This window comes from Ceratotherium simum, chromosome 28, assembly GCF_057802395.1.
Source record: "Ceratotherium simum simum isolate JZ-2026a chromosome 28, ASM5780239v1, whole genome shotgun sequence".
In the NCBI taxonomy this organism is placed as follows: domain Eukaryota; kingdom Metazoa; phylum Chordata; class Mammalia; order Perissodactyla; family Rhinocerotidae; genus Ceratotherium; species Ceratotherium simum.
In genome coordinates, this window is record NC_141927.1 from 21,109,593 (window position 1) to 21,131,431 (window position 21,839).

General features: G+C 39.1%; 1 protein-coding gene across 4 annotated transcripts in view; it reads right to left on the reverse strand.

Moving 5' to 3' along the window:
* SLC7A2 (solute carrier family 7 member 2) overlaps positions 1–21,839 on the reverse strand; it is a 65,314-nt gene that overhangs the window by 30,428 nt on the left and 13,047 nt on the right. The window contains exon 1 of one of the 4 annotated variants that reach the window (XM_087418443.1): positions 1,529–1,547. The exons of the other annotated variants lie outside the window; for them this stretch is intronic. The gene's annotated coding sequence lies outside the window, so the exon portion shown is untranslated. Of the gene's footprint in view, positions 1–1,528; positions 1,548–21,839 lie in introns of those variants that run through there. 4 annotated transcript variants of the gene reach the window in all.

Here is a 21,839-nt window from a genome sequence, read left to right on the forward strand (position 1 = left end):
CCTGTTCTAGGGTAAAGGCAGGGGAGGGGACTCCAGAGCTGGTTAGGAGGTGAGGGATATAGAAGTTGGTGACTGTGTGGATTTGGGACCCATGGCTGCTGGATGATTTGTGTGCCCTTCATTTAAACAAGGAATAAGAGAGAAGGAGGTTCTTTCTGACTACCCTGATTTTAAGTTACATGTGGGACTGCCAGGTAGTCTCAACAAAACTCAGGCGAGCACAGAAGACAGGAGATCTGAGAATTATCAGCACAGAGATGATACTTAAATGGACAGTATCACCCAGGGAGAGACTGTACATGAGAAAGGAAGGGAACAAAACACCAAAGATACACACATTTAAGGAATGAGAAGAAGAAATAGAGGAGCTGAGAAGGAGAGGCAAGAGTGGTAGAAGAAACCGGAAGTTCTGAGCCAAAAGGGGAGTGAGCTTTTCAAGAAGAAAGGAGTGGGCATTAGAATCAGACAGCACTTGAAATGAAGGAAAAAAGTAGTGATATTGGGATTTCACTAAATCCCAAGGAAGTCTTTGGCAACCTGACAGGAGAGGTGGCTTGGCGGGGGTGTAAGCTGGGTTGCGGTGGGCTGAGAAATGATGAGAGGTGAGAAAAAGACAGCAACAAGTTCAGGTGGCTAAATGACATGAGGGGTCCACGGGGTCGAGGGAGGGCTTTTTATAAAGAAAGAACTTAACGTGTTTAGACACTGATGGGCAAGTGCCAGGGGAGAGGGAGGGAGAGAGAGAGAGGGAGAGAGAGAGAGAGAGAGAGAGAGAGAGAGAGACGCTGAAAATACAGAAGGGAGAATGGATATCACAAGGTTCTTGAGATGTGGATCCAGAGCTGGGTTGAAGAGTTGGAATCAGGAAGAAGGAGAGATGTCACATCCACACTATGAGGGCAAGAAGGAGGACAGGGTGAGACAGGGGCAGACAAATTCGTAGGCTAAGTGATAGATTCCTGAGCTCTTATGCTACCTGAAAGACTAGAATAAAATTCTAACTTTATATGGCATACGGTTTACAGATAATTAAAAAAAGGGATGAACAAATAATGTCAGAATGACTTCAGTATAACCTCATACAAGGAAGGCTTTGCCTTGTTTTTGTTTTTACACTTAAAACTTGCACTCCCATTCTAAACACGAAAAAATACACACATGGTAACTTTAAATATACGCTTCTGGAATACAGTTAACATTTCCACGTCAAGCTCTTTGAACCGTCAGAAAACTAAACACAGGAATATCTGGCATGTCGTTTTCATGGAACAAGATATTCTAGATGAAAGGGCTTTCTAGATACTGACGTTTAAATCTCTAAATCTTTGACTAGTGTTGATCAAATCTTGCCACAATTCAGTGATCTTCCTAAGTGCTCCTGAATTTTCTGGTAGCTATTTGCTGTGGTAACAGTCACCCAAGCTGCTGTCTTTATAAGAAAGTGATTCATTCAGTATGAATGTTCTCAAGAAACTGTTTAAAAAGACAAACAAAACTGTTTTAAAAACAAACAAATACTCACTGTTACCTTAATTCCAGTTTTAATGCACTGTCCACACAAATTAGATCCCACCCAAGGTTGCCAAGGAAATCCAGATGACCTGGACAAACCCAGGCTCCTGTTGACAGATAGCCGTTGCTCCAGAGTTTTCTTCCTTATTTCTGGATTAGTAGCTGAATTTCAGATTCAAGATGCTGGAAGTATGTTCATGGACTAGGAGATGTGTTAAAGGACAAGAAAGCTCTTTTTGTCTGAAGGCGAAGAACTGAGAAATACTTTAGAACGCTCTGATTTCCTCTAATCATTTTCTTTCCAACAGAGCCAAGCACTCCTCTGAATTCACCACCCCACACCCTCCCCCAAAGCCACCTAATTTAATTGTTAGAACTCAACCACTCTTGTTTCAATGCTAGGCAAAATTCCTTCCATCAAACTGTAGCGGAAAAGGAATTCAATGAGAATTCACATTCGTTTTTAGTTCAAGAAATTAAATGGATACTATGCCGAGTCTACTCATGGTTTATGGTTTTGCTGGAAAGTCGTTTCTTGAAAAATGGTCATTTTTGAAACTATTTTCAATTTTGAAAAGCCAGTTCTGATTTGGTACTTCTTAAAATACAGAAACAAGTACAGAGATTTTTATCATTAGCATCTTGGCAGATTGTTGAAACACTGCTATTGGCTGAGAGAGGTTTGGAAGTTCATGTTGGCTTCAAATAAATCTGAATAAAACATTACTATTGAGTGCTCAGAGAAAGTAATTAAAACAGTGCCAGTTCGTCATCATCATGATTCAGAGCCTCTAAGATTTAAGATTAGAATATGCAAATTAAGAATTTTAAAAATTAAAATAACTTGAAATGACGAGGTCCTTAAAACTGAAGTCTGACATCTTGTCACATTTATATTCTACTTATTAATATGCCTAACTATAAACAATTTCTCCAACTCAAGTTTTCACCAGACTTTTTCTTAATTTTTATAATATTGCATAGACTGAATTCAACCTATCAATTGCTTAATGAACTGTCAATTTCTCTAAAATATCAAGCCTTAGAAATTTCAAAAAGGAAAAAGGAAATGGTCTAAATGCAATTTCTAAACAATATTCCAGGGGGCAGGGGGAAACAGGCAGAGGGAGAAAGATAAGTACAACTGGCCATTACCATATAGTATGCTTGCGGGTAAGGGAATCCCAGGATACTACCAGGACACACAGGCGGACACCCTGTTCACACTCAGGCTGGGGTTGGGGTCTGCAGGAAGGTCTTCCTGGGGGGAGCCATGACTAATCTGATTCCCTATCCATTCTTCCACTCCAGAATTCATTAAAAAAAAAAGACTGAATACTGCTTAACTAGTCCTTAGAGCAAAGAATACAAATAAGAAAACCAACTTTGAATTTTTCTAATAACGAAGCAATATCCATAATCTTTAAAACTCATTTGAAATTTTGACAATTCATATAATCAGCCACTTCTTAAAATCAATTATTTAAAAGTTCAACTTATCCTCTTTCTTACTTTATTTGAAAAAATTCCTTTCTCGGAAAAAGACCCTGAATTTTGTACAAATATTTAATAACAACTGAAGTTATTTCCCTAACAAATAGTAACAAATCCTTAAAATAATCATATTAATCTGCAAAATCTTAATCAGAAGTTCTTGGAAACATTGATTTTGATTTTTAATTTTGAATAGCAATAGCCTAAGTTACTATACAATTCAAAATTCAAATTATCTCATAATCTTCTAAAAACTCTACTTGGTAATCATTGATCCATTAAGAGTTTTCTAAACAAAGTATTTAAATAATGTGTGAAGAGTGGGCTCTACAAGGAATACAATTTATAGAAAAGTACAAAGCATTGTAAGACCTACTATTTAAGCAGAAATGTAAATTATATGGACACATATATCTTCTACTCGCAGAGTTTCTCAAATCTCTTTTTAAAAATAATTATATTTAATCTTTTTGTTACTCCAAAATAAAACTATAACTTGGCCTTCTCTAAAACCTCTATAATGACTCTGAATTACAATACAGCAACGGTGCACCTGCAGTATTAAAATAAGAATATAACAAGAAGAAAGATAAATAAACTCCCTTCCTCTTCAGACTCCTGCTGCTGCTCTGCAAAGAGCTGTTTCATCTGACCTTCAGAGTATTCAGCACTGACACGCAGAGAGAGAAATATCTATCTTAGGCTCTGAATTGCAGCTACGTCCAGGAAACTAGCACTGTTATTTCCTAGCCCTGACTTTAAAAGATGCCTGGGAGAGGAAGCAACTATTGGAAACCATGCTGTGCAGAGATCTGTAAACAAATTCTTTTGTTCAGAGTTTAGTGTTGGTAATTTAATAATGCTTGTAAATGTTTATAAATATCAGTATATTCCTAAGCAACAGAGAATTATGAAATTCACAGAATTTTAGTGCTTTGAATTACTTAGTTACAGTGTATCTAATCTGTGCCTCTGCCAACTGCTCTGACAACTCTTAACACTTCAGTGTGGGTTTCAAAACCACCCCTCTGCCATCTGGCCTCAGCCTACCTTCCTGGCCTTCTATTTTGCTATCCTCCGCATGAATATTGCAGTCTGATTTGTCCGCCGACTACCCCTAGAGCACTGGCCTTCCTGCCCACACACAGGTGAGAAGAGTTATTGGCCTGTGTGTTTCTGGTCACCTCCTTGTCGTCTATGGAGAGTTTGCTTCCGAGGCATTCTGAGCTCCTGCAGAGGCAGCAGGAAGGTTCTTTCTGGCCTTCTCTGTCAGCCCCTGAGCTTTTCTTTTGACTCAAAGAAGAAAAATAAGAACACAATACACCTAGAATAGTTAAAGCCAAGAAGCCAGGCTGGTTTATATAACAAAGGGCAGGGGGCAGGGGAAAAGCTGTGGCCCAGAGAAAATCCACCTGGCAGAGAGAAGTGGGGAGGAGAGGACAGGGGTGTTTTGAGAAAGGCTGGTGTGGATCTCCTTGGATCCCCTTCACGAGATACAGGTGAAGGTCGAAACTTCTTTTAAATATACTTTTGGCAGCTGGTAGGTGTTTCTTTGAATATGACTCTGCACCCCCGCCCCACCCCCCTGGCCCCCAGAAGAGATTGGGTCCCACGGCACTTGATTGGATTAACACTTTTGCTCATATGCACTATGCATCCTCCCGCTCCCTTCCCACTGCCAGTGAAGGTAAAATTGTTTGTTTGGCATAAAACAGAATGTACATATTTACATGCCATCACTTCTAAAGAGGATTTATTTGGCTTAACACACATGACTGGCAATTGATCTCTGGAAACAAGTTTGATAGAACAAGCCGAGTAAGGGCAACTGAGAGAACATCAGGACAAGGAAAGAGAGTGTCGTGTGGAAGATCTGAGGTTAAGGATGCTTACTGTACTTACAGCAGAGTGTCAGGAAAGACAAATGCATCTACATAATTCTGCAAAGATTTTTTTTAATTGAGATATAACTAACATTTAACATTGTATTACAAAGATTTTTAAACGAATTCAGTTATTTAATAATCCCCCAGTGACATTTAATTTTAAAGCCTTTTTAATGCTCTTAATTTTTCATTATAAAGTACAAGTAAATGTATTTTAGAAATCTTAATATCACATTTGAAACCCTAGTGGATACTTCTCACAGGGGACCTTAGAGGAAATCATCCCCCACCTCACCTTCACTGCAGGGTCTCTTTCCTCTCTGACAGGTGGCCACCCTCCACGGGCAAGGAGAGGCCTAATTCTCAAGGCAGCCTGTTCTCTCCTTGTGTGGCTCTCATTGGTAGAAGACCTTTTCTTTCGTGGAGCCCTCCTCTAACTCCTACCCATAGCCCTAATTCTGCCCTAAGAACAAATACAGAAACGCCTTCTCATTCAAATAATCCCAAATGGTTATCATCTCAAGACTTCTCTCAGATACATACATTAATTCAAAGTACAACAACCACACTTTGAAAGACACGAACTTCAAATGACACTCCCAACAAGACAAAGCATTCCAAAGGTGGTCCAGCAAGTAGAGTCTAATTTGCTTATTATCTTCCTCCATTCTATATACTTTTATTAATTCTTTTTGTTTTGTTTTAATAGCCACCTCCACACAGTGTACAAAGCTCTGCTGGATCTGGCTCCTCGCTATCTCCTTAGCCCATCTTCTGCCTCCTCCTCATACCCTTGAGCTACAATGGATTCCTTTCTCAGAACTCTAAGCCTCTTACTGCCTCCAAGCTTTCTGCGCAGTTGTTTCTTCTTCCTGGAAAGTTACTCCGTCTCCTTTTCGCCTGGATAGTTCCCAGTCATCCTTGACACCCTCCCCCAAGCTAAATTAGGTCACCCTATTACTTGTTCTCACAGCACTCTCTACTTTTATGGCACTTTTTCTTTATCATAATTATAGGCAACTACATAGATGAACATGTTTTACTCCTTGGCATGGGTTGAACTGTGCTCTCCAAAAAGATATGTTGAAGTCCTAAACTCTGGTACCCTAGTTGGTGACCTTATTTGGAAACAGGCTCTTTGCAGGTGTTATCAAATTAAGATGAGGTCAGTAGGTTGAGACCTAATCCAATATGACTGGTGTCCTTATAAGAAGAGGAAAATGCCATGTGAAGACCAGACACACAGGGAGAATGCCATGTGATGGCAGACGCAGAAATTGCAGTGATGCAGCTACAAGCCAAGAAACACCCAAGATTGATGGCCACCGCCAGAAGCTAAAAGAGGCAAGGATGGATTCTCCCCTACAGGTTTCAGAGGGAGCATGGCCCTGCTGCCACCTTGATTTTGGACTTCTAGTTTCCAGAACTGTGAGACAATAATTTTTTTTATTTTCAGCCACTCAGTTTGTGGTACTTTTTTATGGCAACCCTAGGAAACGAATAGACTCCTTTAGACTAAAAGTTTCTTAAAATCAAGGTCTATATTTTATTCACTTGTTGCATTCCTAGTGTACTCACAGTGATTGAAATATAGACTGGAGGGCAGTAAACATTTGTTCAGTGAATGAATGATTCATATTTGTAGTCAACTAAAACCCTCAGGTCTTTTTTCTCAAAGGAATCTATCAAGACTGGTCTTCTTGATTCCATTTTGTTTCACTGATTATTTTAAAACCTAAATTCAGAATTTTAAATTTCACATTATTTGGGATTATGTGAAATACAAGTCCCTCAATCAACGTATTAAGCATCCTACCTATCTTTATGTCACTGAAAATTTAATAAGCATGTCTTCTATCTTAATCCAAGTAAATGATAAAAACTGTTAAACCTAACAGGGCCAAGGATAGAGTACCATGGCATGCCACCAAGAAAATCCCTCCAAGCTGGTATTGACCCATTAATCAACACTCTGGGTATATCATGCAACCAACTAGAAATCCACATTTCTCTCCAGCTTATCCCAAGGCTATTACAACACAGGGTGTTAAATGCTTTGCTGAAATCCTAACATATTACATATAAACTTCTCAAATCCACCAAATAACCATGTAAAAAGAGGGTGAGTTTGTCAGGCATAACTTGCTCTTGGTGAACTCATGATGCCTTTCAGGAATCAGTCACTTTCTTTTCCAACTACATACCACACAAATTGCTAGAATTTTGCTGGTAAACTGTGTCCAGCTCCCTCATCTGTGGTTTCCAGGATCTACACTGGCCTCCATTTTGAAAAGAAAGGTAACTGCCTCTTTCCTTTCTTCTACTCTCTTTTCTTCTACTTCAGGACATCTCCAAGATTACACAGGTCACTCCACACTCATATCTACAAATTATTTTAATAGCGTGAGATGTAATTCATCCAGGCATGAAACTGTGAACCAGTTTAAAGCAGCTGGGTTCTCCTCACCTATTTGGGCTTCAGGTTTCCTTTCAGTTATTTGTTCCATCCTCCTAGTCAGACAGCCACCCTTCTCGTAGAGACAAAAGCAATACAGGGATTTCTCAGCTCTGCCTTCTCTCGGTCACCTATTGCTACCACACCAGGTTCCCCCTTTCTTGTTCACCTTCCTGGCAAATATTTCATGAAGATTCAACTCAAACATTCCTTTGCTATTTTTCACAGATTCGTACCATTCACTTGATTCTTCCATCTTTTAAGGCTGAGCCCCTCAAATGAATTCCCGTGGCGGCCACAATGAACCCTTCTGGGATCTGCTCTTCTTCTTCCTCACTCTGAGCATCCATTAGCTGATTAGGATTTTGACTGACTTGTCTTTTCTTCTTTCCAAACAGTATTACCTTTTAGGGTTACATACAGTCCATGAAGTAACATCCATATCTTCTCTGAGTATTTAAAAATCTGCTCTTTTAAAATCTAGGGTACACGGAGTGGGTCTGCTAGTTGGTCATTAGGGAATGTTCTAAGGCACTAGCAAATGATTTCCTATCACCAAGAGACAAACATTTTTATGGCTATCACCAAAAAGTGTAGCTTGTGCAAATTCTTTGAACCTCCTAAACTCTCACTACTCGGCCTCTCTATGTTATTGATCTTATGTCAACAAAGACCAAGTTTATTTAAGAATCTTTCACAGGAAGGTTTCAACAAATCCCGCTTGCGGGAATGTCCTTGTTTGCAGGCAGCAGAACGTTTCATCATTTACAGCTCCGGCACTGTGGAGTTGCTTAATGTGCTCTGAGCGCGAGCTCACAGGCGCCCAATCGCTTAACCAAGCATGTAGAACTCTACTGTGATAATTTGAAGGTAAACAGCTCATTGTGGAATTAAAATCCAGGCAAACAAATCTTTCCGGACTATCACTTGTGCCTCCCTCAGGACTTGCCACACCCACAGTTCACACATCCAAACCCCTATCTGTGTAGCATCCATTTTCCAGGACATCTTTCTGTGGGTGTAAAGATAATTAATTGAGGAATCAGATGAAAATGCAACAAATACTAATAATTACAACTATGACTTTTGGCCTTTTTCTGGTTTCCTATTCTAGAGCTTATTGTTTTTTTTAAAGAATTCTAAACACTTCCTTTTTCTTCAAATAGAGAAATACTCATAACCAAAATATTCTTTCTAATGGGGCAGACCAAGAGCCTAGCACATCTAAGATACCCAGCGAAGGATATTATTCAATTGAAAAAGTCAAGGCAAATTTCTCTGGTGGGCTGAAAGGATAACTTTAACAACACAAATGTAGGGAAAATATGTGGAAAAATACTACCACATCAGATTAGCAGGGATAGAGTCTAGCTGTGAGTCACCCTTGACTCTTGCCCGATCAATAATTTTTGGTAATTTCTCCACTTCCAAAAGTTAAAGTGCTATCACTATACACAGCAAGTAAGCACAGGGAAACCAGTCATGTATGCTAACAGTTTGTTCCTGGTGGCATATTGTGGCTCTGTATTTTTCCCCACTAAAACAAGCTAGAAAAAAATCAGAGTTAGACATGAAACTTACAACTATGTACAAAAATACTTAAACCAATTATTTTACTCATTCCTGGGGTGGAGGTTGAAGGGGGAGGGGGCAGGAAAATTGCTTTTCGTTCGCCCCTTTACAATGGCAACAACAACAAAATAACAATTATTCCCATCCTTCCAGGCATCAAACAGAAATTTAAGATGGCCCTTATGCAAAAGTAAACATCTTTCAAAAATTCTAATGAGAATCAAGTGTAATTATAATATTACCATCCACATTCATTTGATCCTATAGTTAAGTGATAAAAGCAGACTCCTAAAATTAGCAACCCAGTGTGGGAAGAGCCTGGGGTTTTAGAGGCAGGCAGATGGGTGTTCACTTGCGAGCCCTCATTTTCTCACTGGTAAAATGAAGGTATCATTCTCATAAGGTTGTTATGAAGGTCAAATGAGATGATACATGTGAAGTACCCATTACAGAACAGGCACTCAATGGATGGTAGGGCTGTTGTTAATTTACAATATAAACCAAAGATGTGTGTTTTGACACTCACATCTTGGAACACCAAAAGTAATTCATTTACAAAAACTATTTACTTGGGCCGGCCCCGTGCCTTAGCAGTTAAGTGCGCACGCTCTGCTGCTGGCGGCCCGGGTTCGGATCCCGGCACACACCAACGCACTGCTTCTCCAGCCATGCTGGGACTGTGTCCCACATACAGCAACTAGAAGGATGTGCAACTATGACATGCAACTATCTGCTGGGGCTTTGGGGGGAAAAAAAAAAGAGGAGGATTGGCAATAGATGTTAGCTCAGAGCAGGTCTTCCTCAGCAAAAAGAGGAGGATTAGCATGAATGTTAGCTCAGGCTGATCTTCAAAAACAAAAACCATTTACTTTTATTTGTAGATTTGCAGATCCACAGAAATTAAGATTTAGAATGAAGTGGATTGCCAGTGCAGTACTCTAAACTTAAAGGAGGAAACTGAGGCTGGGGACTTTATCCGGGCACACAGACAGCTAAGGAGACTGGCTCAGAACCCAGGTCTCCCCATTCTACCCTGTGCTCCACTGATGATACCATGTGGCTAATCACGCTGAATCCTGTCTCCAACTACTCATGACCATAGTAGGTTCCTTGCGATGCTCTAAGAGGAAGAGATCTACCTCCTAACTAGGTGACCGATGCTGCACCTCTGCTCAGTGGTTCTCCCACTCACTTCCTGAAGGCACTTTAGGGGAAGCCCAGTAAGACCAAAGAGGCAGGCTCCCCTTCCATCCTTGCCCCCTTCCCACTCCTCTACTCCAAGAGATTTTGTATAAACAAGTCGTTTCCTCTTTATCCAAATTTTAGAAGTAGAGTCATTTAAAGGAGAGGAGAAAAATCCTTGATTTTGTGTTTAAGAAACAAAAATTCTCTTTCTTAACATAAAATTCCCTTATACTCAAACATGAGCATACTGACATTAGAGTCTCTTGAAGGCTCTACGACAGTCTTTTAAATGTCAGGAGACTTGAAAAATTAGAGGCTAAATCTTACAAATATATGTAACTGTTAAATCTTGTAGGTATAAGGATATCTTTCCCATATCATAATTGTTTATTTAAACTATAAAGTATAGCTACACCATTAATTCTTAGCAAGTACATGAGGATTTCTGTTTCCTAAATATAGTCGGCTGTATACTCCGAAGAGCTTTCCTACAAAAACACAGCTAAATCCTAGATAAATGACAACATAATACGGTAGAGCTCAGCTGAAAATAATGGACATTCCCCAAGGCAAAGAGATAGTGACAGACAGACACACACAGACACACATGGACACATACACATACACACATACAGAAAGAAAGAGACAGACAGATAGAGACAGAGAGGATAAACACAAATGAGTGAGAGGAAAGAACAGCAGATGGTAAGTTAACGTGAAGGGAAAATGTCTATGTATGTACAAAGCCTCAGGCCCTCCTCAAGACGAGAGAGCTGAAACCAAGACTGTGCCAGGGCAGGACAAAGGGGCTACTGTAGTCCAGGTCAGTAGCAGTTGCATGCAAATAGTCTCTTAGCTTATTTGTGTATACAAATGCAAGTCCTCTCCAGAGGAAAGCCTACCGTATTTAGGCCTTCAGAATTCCCACTGATTAAATTCAACATGAGTTCACAATCAAAAATTCCTAAACACACACAATAAAATAAACCATTACATGTAAGAGCCAAGGGAAGCAACCAACAGATTTAAACCCTCTAAGACTTTAGATATCGAAAATACCAGACAAGTACAGACAAGCATACGGAATAACTATGTAGGAAAAGTTTAAAGAAATAAAAGATGAAATTTTAAAAATGAATCAAAACAAGAGATGACCAAAATAACCAGGCAGATTTTTAAAAAGAACTAAATAGAACTTATAGAAATGATAAATATAATCAAAGAAATTAAAAACTCAGTGTATGAGTTAAACAACATTTTTAGTAAAGAGAGAATTCAGAAACTAAAATGCAATCCAGTAATTACACATAAGTTGTATTTCATGAATTTTACGGTTTTTGTATTATTAGGGAGGAAAGCTGAGGGACTTTTTAAAAGTATGCATGGTAAAACTTCGGAGGTATGCACTTAAAGAATAGAAATAGAGTGCATATCATTCAAATAAGTGGAGGAAACAAATGGAATAAAAATAAGTAAAATGCAAAAATTGCAAGAAATGAGAAAAAATATAAAACAAATTAAGATGATAGAAACATGTCTAAAAGATCTAGAATTATAGTAAATATGATTGACTAACTTTCCAGTTAAAAGTCAAAGAGTATCAGACTGGATTTTAGTCTCTAAGGCCCCAGGTATAGCCTGGATCATTTCCCTCCTCTTGCCTAAGAGGTTGTGTCGCTGCAGCCACTAACGACACTAGTGTTCAGTCTCAGCAATATTCTGTAGCCTCAGTTCAAAGAACTTCCCAAATACAACTTCCTGAGCGTGGCCACTGGGTGATATCTCCCTAGGGAAGTTGCTTGACAGAAAACTTTAAACTGGGAAACAAAAGCATTAAGAAACTTTTCTTCACATTTGGCTTTGATTTCTTCCTTTTACAACTGGCTACATGTGAGCACTGCCTCATTCTGGGCATGGACACAAGTAAAGAGTTGGGCTTTCTTCAAGGCTTTGCCTTGGATTTTCCTCCTTAGCCAAGCATATCCAAGCACCCCATGCTAATGAAAGACTTGCTGTCAGAAAGCTGAAAAGAGGCCACAGCAGTGCTGCTTCTTCCAGTGAAGAGCCCCTCTCTGGGGCTACTGGCACCACCTCTGTGCTGGGTCCCGCCATGGCTGTCTTCACAGCGAGGTCTGGCCCAGGAGCAGGACTCCAGAGGCACTCGATGATGGCAGGCAGAATTCAGTGTGGATAAGACAGCAGAACTCCCTCCGTGTAATTCCTTAACCAAGTTTACACAAACAAACAGGACAGAAACTATGCCTAAAATTAAACATCAAGGAACTATCAAAATCCAAACTAATCTGATGGAAATTCTTCCAATCCTACACTGTCCCCTTACCATCAATCACAAAAAACAAACATAGGCCATTTACAAGCTTTTTTGTGTGTGGGAAAAACACAGTTTTTCCAAATTTTGGCCTGAATTTTTATGAGGATTTCCCTGCATTTTTGTGAAATATAAACATTTCTTTGACCTCCCTCTATCAAAATATACACTTTCATATTTTAAATGTATTTTTCCTAGAAGGCAAGCATCTTAAAAAGTCTCAAGGACTACAAAAAGACCAATAGGAAAAAAAATGTAGTTACTTTGCATATAATTAGCCTAATCAATAATATCAACAAATCAGTGAGAGTAAATATCCTTATGGTACTATGTGTTTTCTTTCAAAATCAAATTATATCTAAAAAATGCTAAGCCTGAAATAGGTTTACAGAAGGTCATTTCAGTAACATTTATTTTAGCTTGAGGTTAAATAGTTAAGTAACTTTAAAGCAAGTAACAGAATTGATTTGCTCTTAAGATACTTTAAAAAATTTTTATATAGCAGTTCTGTGGTCACAAATCAATACTGAAGTATAAAAGAAACTAACATGCTACTCTATTTTATTTTATTTTGAGGAAGATTAGTCCTGAGCTAACATCTGTTGCGAATCCTCTTTTTTTGCTGAGGAAGATTGGCCCTGGGCTAACATCTGTGCCCATCTTCTACTTTATATGGGACGCCACCACAGCACGGCTTGATGAGAGGTGCGTAGGTCCTCGCTCAGGATCTGAACCTGTGAACCCCGGGCCACCAAAGCAGAGCACCTGAACTTAACCACTACACCACCAGGCCATCCCCACATGCTACTCTATTTTAAAAGATATCCTCTTTCTTGAAGACTTGGAAATTAGCAAATATGAAAATATTAACACTATTCCTCATGGGGATTTCTAATATGCCCAATTACTGCAATGTAAAATTTCCATGAACACTATCCGCATTACTGTAACCTCAGTTCATCCCACGTTCCTCACTTCACAGGAGCTGTTACTCCTTGCTGCAATTCAGACACCTCACTGCCAATCAAAATACAAACTCCTCACCTCATTCAAAGCCCCAACTATGACCCAATCTGTATGTCTAGCCTTATCTCCCTTAGGATTAAATCAGTTAATACAAGTGCTTAAAACAGTGCCTGGCACAAAGTAGGTACTCAATAAATGTGAGCTATTAGTACTATTCCTCTCTTTTCCCCTCCCCCCAAATTCCCTTACATTCCCCTTTACTTTCGTCAAAGAAAACTGTGTGCTATTTTGCGAACAGGTCCCATACTCTTCAGAGTCCTCTGCTCATGCTGTTTCCCCATCAAGAATGTCTTCTTAACCGCATCTCTACTTGTAGATATCCTTTCACTCCTCTATCAAGGTCCTTTCCAAATCCTACCTTCTCTGTGAAACTTCCTCTTGATCCCCTCAAGTACAAGTGCTCCCTCTTTGGAGAGTCTATGATATCCTGCTGACACCTCCCCAGATGGCATTCGTCACCTGTGCCCTGGACTGGAGCACCATGTCTATTTGGCTTATCACCCCATCCCCAACATACACGCATTTGATAACCCGGAGGGCAGAAACTGTGCTCTATGTGTCTTCATATAACCCCTTTGGAACTTACCACACACCCTTGAATTGAAAAAGATACTAAAATATTTTTCATTTTTTTAACCATTTTCACATTTTTTTAACAATTTCTGTGTTAAAAAAGTACTAACTTTTTCATTAAAGAATTAAAGGAGATATATATATAAAATATACACATATGTATTATTTATTATAGCCAAAAATATCTTCTCATGAATCCCTAACCTTGATATGACTCTGCTTTGAAATATATTTTGATGGAACGTATGCCACAATAAGAAACTTTCTATCTTTGAAGATTCTTTCCTAAAACACATATGCTATTTGTTACACGTAACCTATGTTTTAAGATTTAAAACACATCTGTCACTTATCAAAGTCTCAAAATTCTAAAATCATTGCCAAATAGCATTCAAAACTAAATATAATATAGCTTTAATATACGTGTTTCACTATAATAATCACTAATAGTTCCCTCTTACAGAAAACTCTTCTTTTCCCCAATTCATTGTCAAGGAATACGATGTTTCAATCTATCAATTGTTCTGCTGGCAGACAGTGATGCTGGATCCATTACCAGCTTTCCTAGAAGAAGCAGGGTGCTCTTCTTGGGTCAGTCCAGAAAGCTTTATGAAGACGAGATGGTAGAGAATATTTTAAGCAATCAGAAAGTGTAAGCTTGGCAAACCGAATGTTAACATTTGTTTTAGGAACCTAGCCACCCTTACTCAGAAGACCTGGAGAAACTCACATCTTCTTTATTTAAGCGACCTTGAAGTGAATGCAGGGGACCAAGTGCAGTAGCAGAGGAAAAAGTAAGAGAAATAGCCTGAAGCATTTGAACCAAAGATTAGGGAACCACAAGGCAACAAGCACCTACTTATAAGGCAGGGCAGAGGCCAAAGCAGAGCCTATTAACTCTACATGCTCACTGCAGGCTGACCTGGAGGGCAGAGCTGGAAGGAACAGGATTCAGGGACAGGCAACTTGCAGTTATCCTGGGAAGAGAAAATGGCAGCAGGAATATAAAAGAGAGAGACTTTCATTGATATTGCTTAAAGAGAATTCAATCATCAATTGCAAATGTAAGAAGAGTTCTGGTAAGCTCCTGGAATGAGACCTGTTCACAAAATGTACACAAATATTCACCACTATGACTTTTACTGCTGCAACTATTACTGAGAGCTAACATTTATCAAAGGCATACTAGGTTTTAGGAGCTAAGCTAAGTGCATTGCATATATTGACCCAACTAAATTACCCAATAACCCTATGAGGTAGGTACTATTACTATCTCTAGTTTACAGAAGAGAAAACAAAAGCTTAGAGAGGTTAAATATTAGCTAGTACATATCAAAGTCAGGGCACAAAATCAAGTCTGTCTGACTCTCCATTAGAAGATATAATATGGGCATTAGCCTTTTAGAAGCAATGTCATGAAGTCTTGCAAAGTCTTTTTTGCTAATGGTTGTGTTTTGTTACAGCCATTGCAGTTTTTGATTGGTCTGCCCCATCTAAAGAGACAAGTATGAAGTTTACATTTCTTTCAGACTCAGTTTCCCACAATGAGCACTGGATTGAGGAAACAGTGCTCTGAGGAGCAAAGTGTTAACGACCACATCCCAGAAAGCAAAGCACAGGCAGTTCTCTGCCAATAAATAGTCCAGTTATGGAGTACACATTCTAAACTGAGAAGAAATACTATCCAGAGCGAGCTTTAAGGAAAGAAATTTGTCGCCACAGCTTGGTTAAAAGCCAGTGTTAGCTAATGATTACATCATCTAACTCAATATAGCACGCCGAAGAGAAACTCAGAATTGATGGAGATGCAGGATACTGTTCCTGTAGTTTTGATGTTATGAGAAAGAAAAAGAGAGAGAGAGGGAGGAAAGGAGGGAGGGAGGGAGGGAGGGAAGGAAGGAAGGAAGGAAGGAAGGATTTGAGACTATCATCTGGGATGAAAAAACAATTCAAAGGGGATTCCATTTTTAAGTAAGACCATTTTACCACTGGCTTTGGGATATGAAAATAAAAAGTAATAATTGGGGTCATTCATTGCTCTCTCATACAATATTTTATTTAATCCTCACAACCACCTCAGGGAAAATGTCCCATCTTCAGCTAACGACACTGATGCTTAGAGATGTTAAGTAACTTGCTTAAAATCACAGAGCTCGATTTGATCCTAAGGTTGTGTGGCTCCAAAGTCCATACCCCACCCCCATCTATGCCACACAACCTAGGAGCAAGGGGAAATGCAGAATTCTAGCTGTTCCCAGGCTCTTGGTGGCCCACCTAACACCCAGCTGATGAAAGATAATTTAAAGGTCACCATCAAGATGTTACCAAAAATATATTTGGAAGACTAGAATTTTCAAACCTCCTCTCCAATAGATTTTAACCTTTCAAACTCATGAACCACACTATCGTAAGACTGAAAGTGTGATAGTTATTAAAATATAAGCAATGGAGAAAAAATTTTAAGGACTAAGGAAAATAACTAGTCCTTTTAGTTATTTTCCGAAAAATAACTAAATTTTATATTTGTATTAAAAATTCTAACATACATTAAAACTCATTCCTTCTAGCTACAAAAACCTCCAATGATTTGAGCAGGCTTCCTGCAATAAAAAGCTGAAGACTTTTACTGCTTTTACTAAAACATGTAACATCTTCTGAAACACTGTCTTCATTTCACAATGAATGTGAAAATCTAGTTCATTCCTTAACCATCTGTTGGGTTCTCAAATATCTAATATTCTCAATTCTCCCTATATTTCTGACTTCAAAACATATTTCAGAACAAATAAAGTCTTTTGGTCCTGCAAATCACATCTTCTGTGTTTTCATTTTGCTTAGATTTTATTTCAAATGTCCTCTGATAATATCAGGGACCTTTCTCTTCTATTACCAAAGTTTTTCTGTGGCCTCGTTTTGTGCCTGGAAATAAATCGGCACAATTCAGTTGAAGTTAACATTATTTTCTTAATCCACAGAAAGAATCTGTTTGAAGGGATGAAAAGGGAGAAACAAGAGAGATACTAGACATATATTTGACACATCATCTGCAGTTTCCGTATAGAATTCCCACCTTTACTCCTTAACAGCACAGAGCCTGCTATTCTAACTCTACAGTCCCCTGTTTCAAACTCCTCTTGGGTGTTGGTTGTGGGGCAGGGGCCTGAGCCCCAGTGTAAACCCTCAGAAGGTAAGCTTCACGAGGGCAGGGATGTCATTTGACTGCTTCGTTCACTAGTATATCCCCACTATGTAGAGAGTGTCTGGCACATAGCAGCCACTCAAATATCTCCTGAATGGATGGATGTTTGGCTGTAGCCACCAACTTTTTCTTAAATGCTGACCAAGCAAGTCCAGTAAAGAGTGACCAGGATAGGGTGAGGGGTCTGGAAACCATGTCATCTCTTGAAGAGCAATTAAAAGAAACTGCAGGTGCTGAGGTACAATGAGCAGGGATGTAGCTGGGCCCAGGGAGGGAACCCTGCTCTGACTCCAGCCAGTAAGCACTGCGAGTTACCAGCCACATGCCCAGGCAAGTCACTGGAGTCTCAGTCTTCTCAACTTTGAAATAGAACTGCTATAAGGATTAAGCGAACAAGACAAGCATCTAGCAAATAGCAAACAGCTTTAGAAACATAAGTTGGTAGTATTTCTATATTTCACTGTTTTTTACTCTTGGGGAGAAAAAAAGACTTAGAGAAGAGATGATAACTTTCTTCAAATACATGAATAAGATTGTGTAAGAAGACAATGACTCTATCCAGATTATACTACAAGACAAAACTCCAAATAAAGGATATAGTATAAAAAGAGTAAAATATTGACCCAATAAAATACAGACCTCCCTCATAAAGAGTGTTCCTACCCATAAGAAGCCGCCTACTGATAAAAGTTCAGATTTCTGGGGCTGGCCTGGTGGTGTAGTGGTTAAGTGCGCACGCTCCGCTTCAGTGGCCTGAGGTTCGCAGGTTTGGATCCCAGGCGCACACCGATGCACCGCTTGTCAAGCCATGCTGTGGCAGCTTCCCATATAAAGTAGAGGAAGATGGACACGGATGTTAGCTCAGGGCTAATCTTTCTCTCACACACACACAAAAGTTCAGATTTCTGGCATTATTTTAAACAGAGAACAGGTGATTCAGAATGATTCAGAAATTTGCAGAACCAAGTTTAATTAGAAGGGTTTTAGCTAAGGTATGTGCCAACTCAGATTCTATGATTTAATGATATAATTTCTTTTTTGTGGCTGAAAAACTAAGTTTTTTTTTTTTTAAAGATTTTATTTATTTATTTTTTCCCCCCAAAGCCCCAGTAGATAGTTGTATGTCATAGCTGCACAACCTTCTAGTTGCTGTATGTGGGACACAGCCTCAGCGTGGCCAGAGAAGCGATGCGTCTGTGCGCACCCGGGATCCGAACCCCGGGCCGCCAGCAGTGGAGCGCAAGCACTTAACCACTAAGCCACGGGGCCGGCCCCCAAAAAACTAAGTTTTTCATGATTCTCTGAATACGTATAAACCACTGTCAGATTATAGGTGGACGGTTTACACCAAAGTCCATATTGCCAAAAACCTCTCACCCCACGTAATATCCTCACCTTCCAAAAAAGTAGCAGTCACAGAAGTTCACAGTGACTAGAAAAGTATGTCCTCATAATATTGATGACTTCAGAAAAGTGTCAAGGGGTATTACATCATTTCACACCCACTATTCAGATCACACAAATATTGATTCGGTAAACCTTTCTTAAGTTTAAAGTTTCACTTGATGCAACAAGTTTATTTTAGTGTTAACAACTGTAATTCCTCTTTCTCTCCCCTTTTCCCCGTACTTCTGTAAGGAATATTTAATTCAGACTAGCAGGTAACACCTTTAATGAAAGCTCTACCAATGTACCTACATAAAACAATTTTCTACAAGACCAGAAAAGTAAAGTTCTATCACTTACCCACTTAGCCCAGACAAAGACAAAACCAAATACTGGGAATATTCAGATCACACATGAACAGATTTGTATCTTTCTCATTTCAGTAAAATTTATCAGAGTCTACATTGTCTTTATCCTCATTACTGTTATACTTCCAAGACTTAAGGTAGTTGTGATCCATGAATTTGAAAAAGCAGAATCTGCTTGGAGATGAGGCTTTAACTGATCGTTTTTACAAGACAACATTTTTGGCTGAATGAAATGACGGTGAAGCCAGCCTATGAGATGAATATGGGATCTAAGAAGCAGGGAACGGCCATTCCACCAAGCAAGATTGAGTTTTGCTCCCACTCAGAGTAGCTTTAAGAGAAGAGAGAAACCTGGAAAACCTAAAATTTTTAATCATTCCAGAAACAGATAGCTGGGGGGGGAGGGGGTCAACTCTCATCAACAGCTGCTACATATTTCCCAATCTCTTCCTTTCTATGTGTACTTTTAAGATGGGAAAATATATTTGGGATTGCTTTATATACCAGTGTGTTCTGATATATTTAGGATAAAAATATGGGTTTTCTAGAATGCAGTCTCCTTCCACTTCTACTCTTTTCATGATGTCAGGGACTCTGCTGGGTTCTTTATCTGCAGGGCTTATCAGTCACTCCTCCCAACTCCCAAAGTAGGTTTTGGGGCACACAGTATTTTTAGAATTCATTGTTCTCTGGTTCCCCACAGTTCCCCACCATTCCTTACTATTTTGCACTGACCTGTTTCATTCATTCGTATTACATGCCTGGACCCAGGGAACTGGGACCAAACCAGTTGGAGACTCTGTGATGTCAAGAAAGCCTTACAGGGGCCCGCCCAGTGGCTTATGGGTTAAGTTCATGTGCTCCGCCTCAGCGGCCTGGGGTTCACCAGTTCAGATCCTGGGCGCGGACCCATACATCGCTCATCACACCACGCTGAGGCGGCATCCCACATAGAAGAACCAGAAGGACCTACAACTAGGATATACAACTATGTATTGGGGCTTTGGGGAGAAAAAAAAGAGGAAGATTGGCAACAGATGTTAGCTCAGGGCCAATCGTCCTCAAAAAAAAAAAAAGCCTTAAGAATGTGCACAGATGCTTCTGCTCCCAAGCAATCCTATAAGGGTGGAGCATGGACCCTTGTAGGAAAGAATCAAGACTATTATGTGTCTTTGATATTCACATGATATTTGTGGGTTGAGATAAGCCTAGGACTTTCTTTTTCGACCTATGCTATTATATAGATGTATATAAAAGGCAACTAGTCCTGAGAATAAAATGAAAAAATTTTAAATCCTAGAAAATAACCAGTCAAGGTTTTAAACTTCTTTTTGTGTGAATGAAGGTAGGGAGCCTTATTTTGTATTTTGGTTCTAAAGCAAGTTCGTAACTATAAAAATGCTTTGAAACCCATTAGGATGGAAATTGAAAAAAAAAAAAAACAGAAAAAAATGTGTTGGTGAGAATGTGGAGAAATTAGAAGCCTAGTGCACTGTTGGCAGGAATGTAAAATAGTGCAGCCACTACCAAAAACAGTATGGTAATTCCTCAAAAAATTAAAAATAAAATTACCACATGACCCAGCAATTCTACTTCTGGGTATATATCCAAAAGAATTGAAAGCAGGGACTCAAACAGATATTTGCACACCCATGTTCACAGCAGTATTATTCACAACAGCCAAAAGGTAGAAGCAATGCAAGTGTCCTTCCACAGATGAAAAGATAAACAAAATGTGGTTTACACATACAATGGAATATTATTTAGTCTTAAAAATGAAGGAAATTCTGACACATTACAATACGGATGAACCTCGAAGATATTATGCTAAGTGAAATAAACTAGTTAAAAAAGACAAATACTATATGATTCCACTTACATGAGGTATCTAGAATAGTCAAATTCATAGAATGGCAATTGCTTGGGGTTGGGAGGAGAGGGAAATGGGGAGTTGTTTAATGGGTATAGAGTTTTAGTTTTACAAGAAGAAAAAGTTCTAGAGATTGGTTGTACAACAATATGAATTAACACTACTGAAATGTATGCTTAAAAATGGTTAATCTGGGGGGCCAGCCCAGTGTAGTGGTTAAATTCACATGCTCTGCTTTGGCAGCTCAGGGTTCTTGGGTTCGAATCCCAGGTGTGGACCTACACACCACTCATCAAGCCATGCTATGGCAGCGTCCCACATACAAAACAGAGGAAGATTGGCATGGATATTAGCTCAGGGACAATCTTCCTCAAGCAAAACTAGGAGGATTGGCAGCAGATGTTAGCTCAGGACCAATCTTCCTCACCAAAAAAAAAAAAAAAAAGGTTAATATGGTAAACTTTATGTTATACGTATTTTAGTACAATTAAAAATTTTTAAATAGAAAAAAACACTGTAAGTGTTAAGAAATGCTATATATACTTTACTTCAGAACCATCTGGCATTCTATTTTTTAATGATAGATTGTATGTCTGTAGAACTTAGAAAAAAATTCATGTCATTTGTTATCCTGTTCTGGGTACAGAAACATCAATAAGTCTGACCTAGAATATAAGTTCCAGGAGCTCAAAGAATATGTCCTTTTTTTCAAATTAGTGTCTGTATTAAGTACACAGAAAAGTTCTGAACAGAAAAGTGGGCATTCCATAAGTACCGAGTGGCCATATGTTCAAAAAAAAACAAAAAGTGAAATTATAAAATTTAAAGTTTATCTTTGGGCCAATGAGTCAAAAATTTCATTTGCTTGAAGAATAGCAAAGCTGTGAAATCATTGCTTCCATATGTCACAGTTTGCCAAGAGGTCGCTTATAAAAGAACATCAACTTCAGTGGCCCTCGTATGGGTTCCAACTCTCTAAATTCT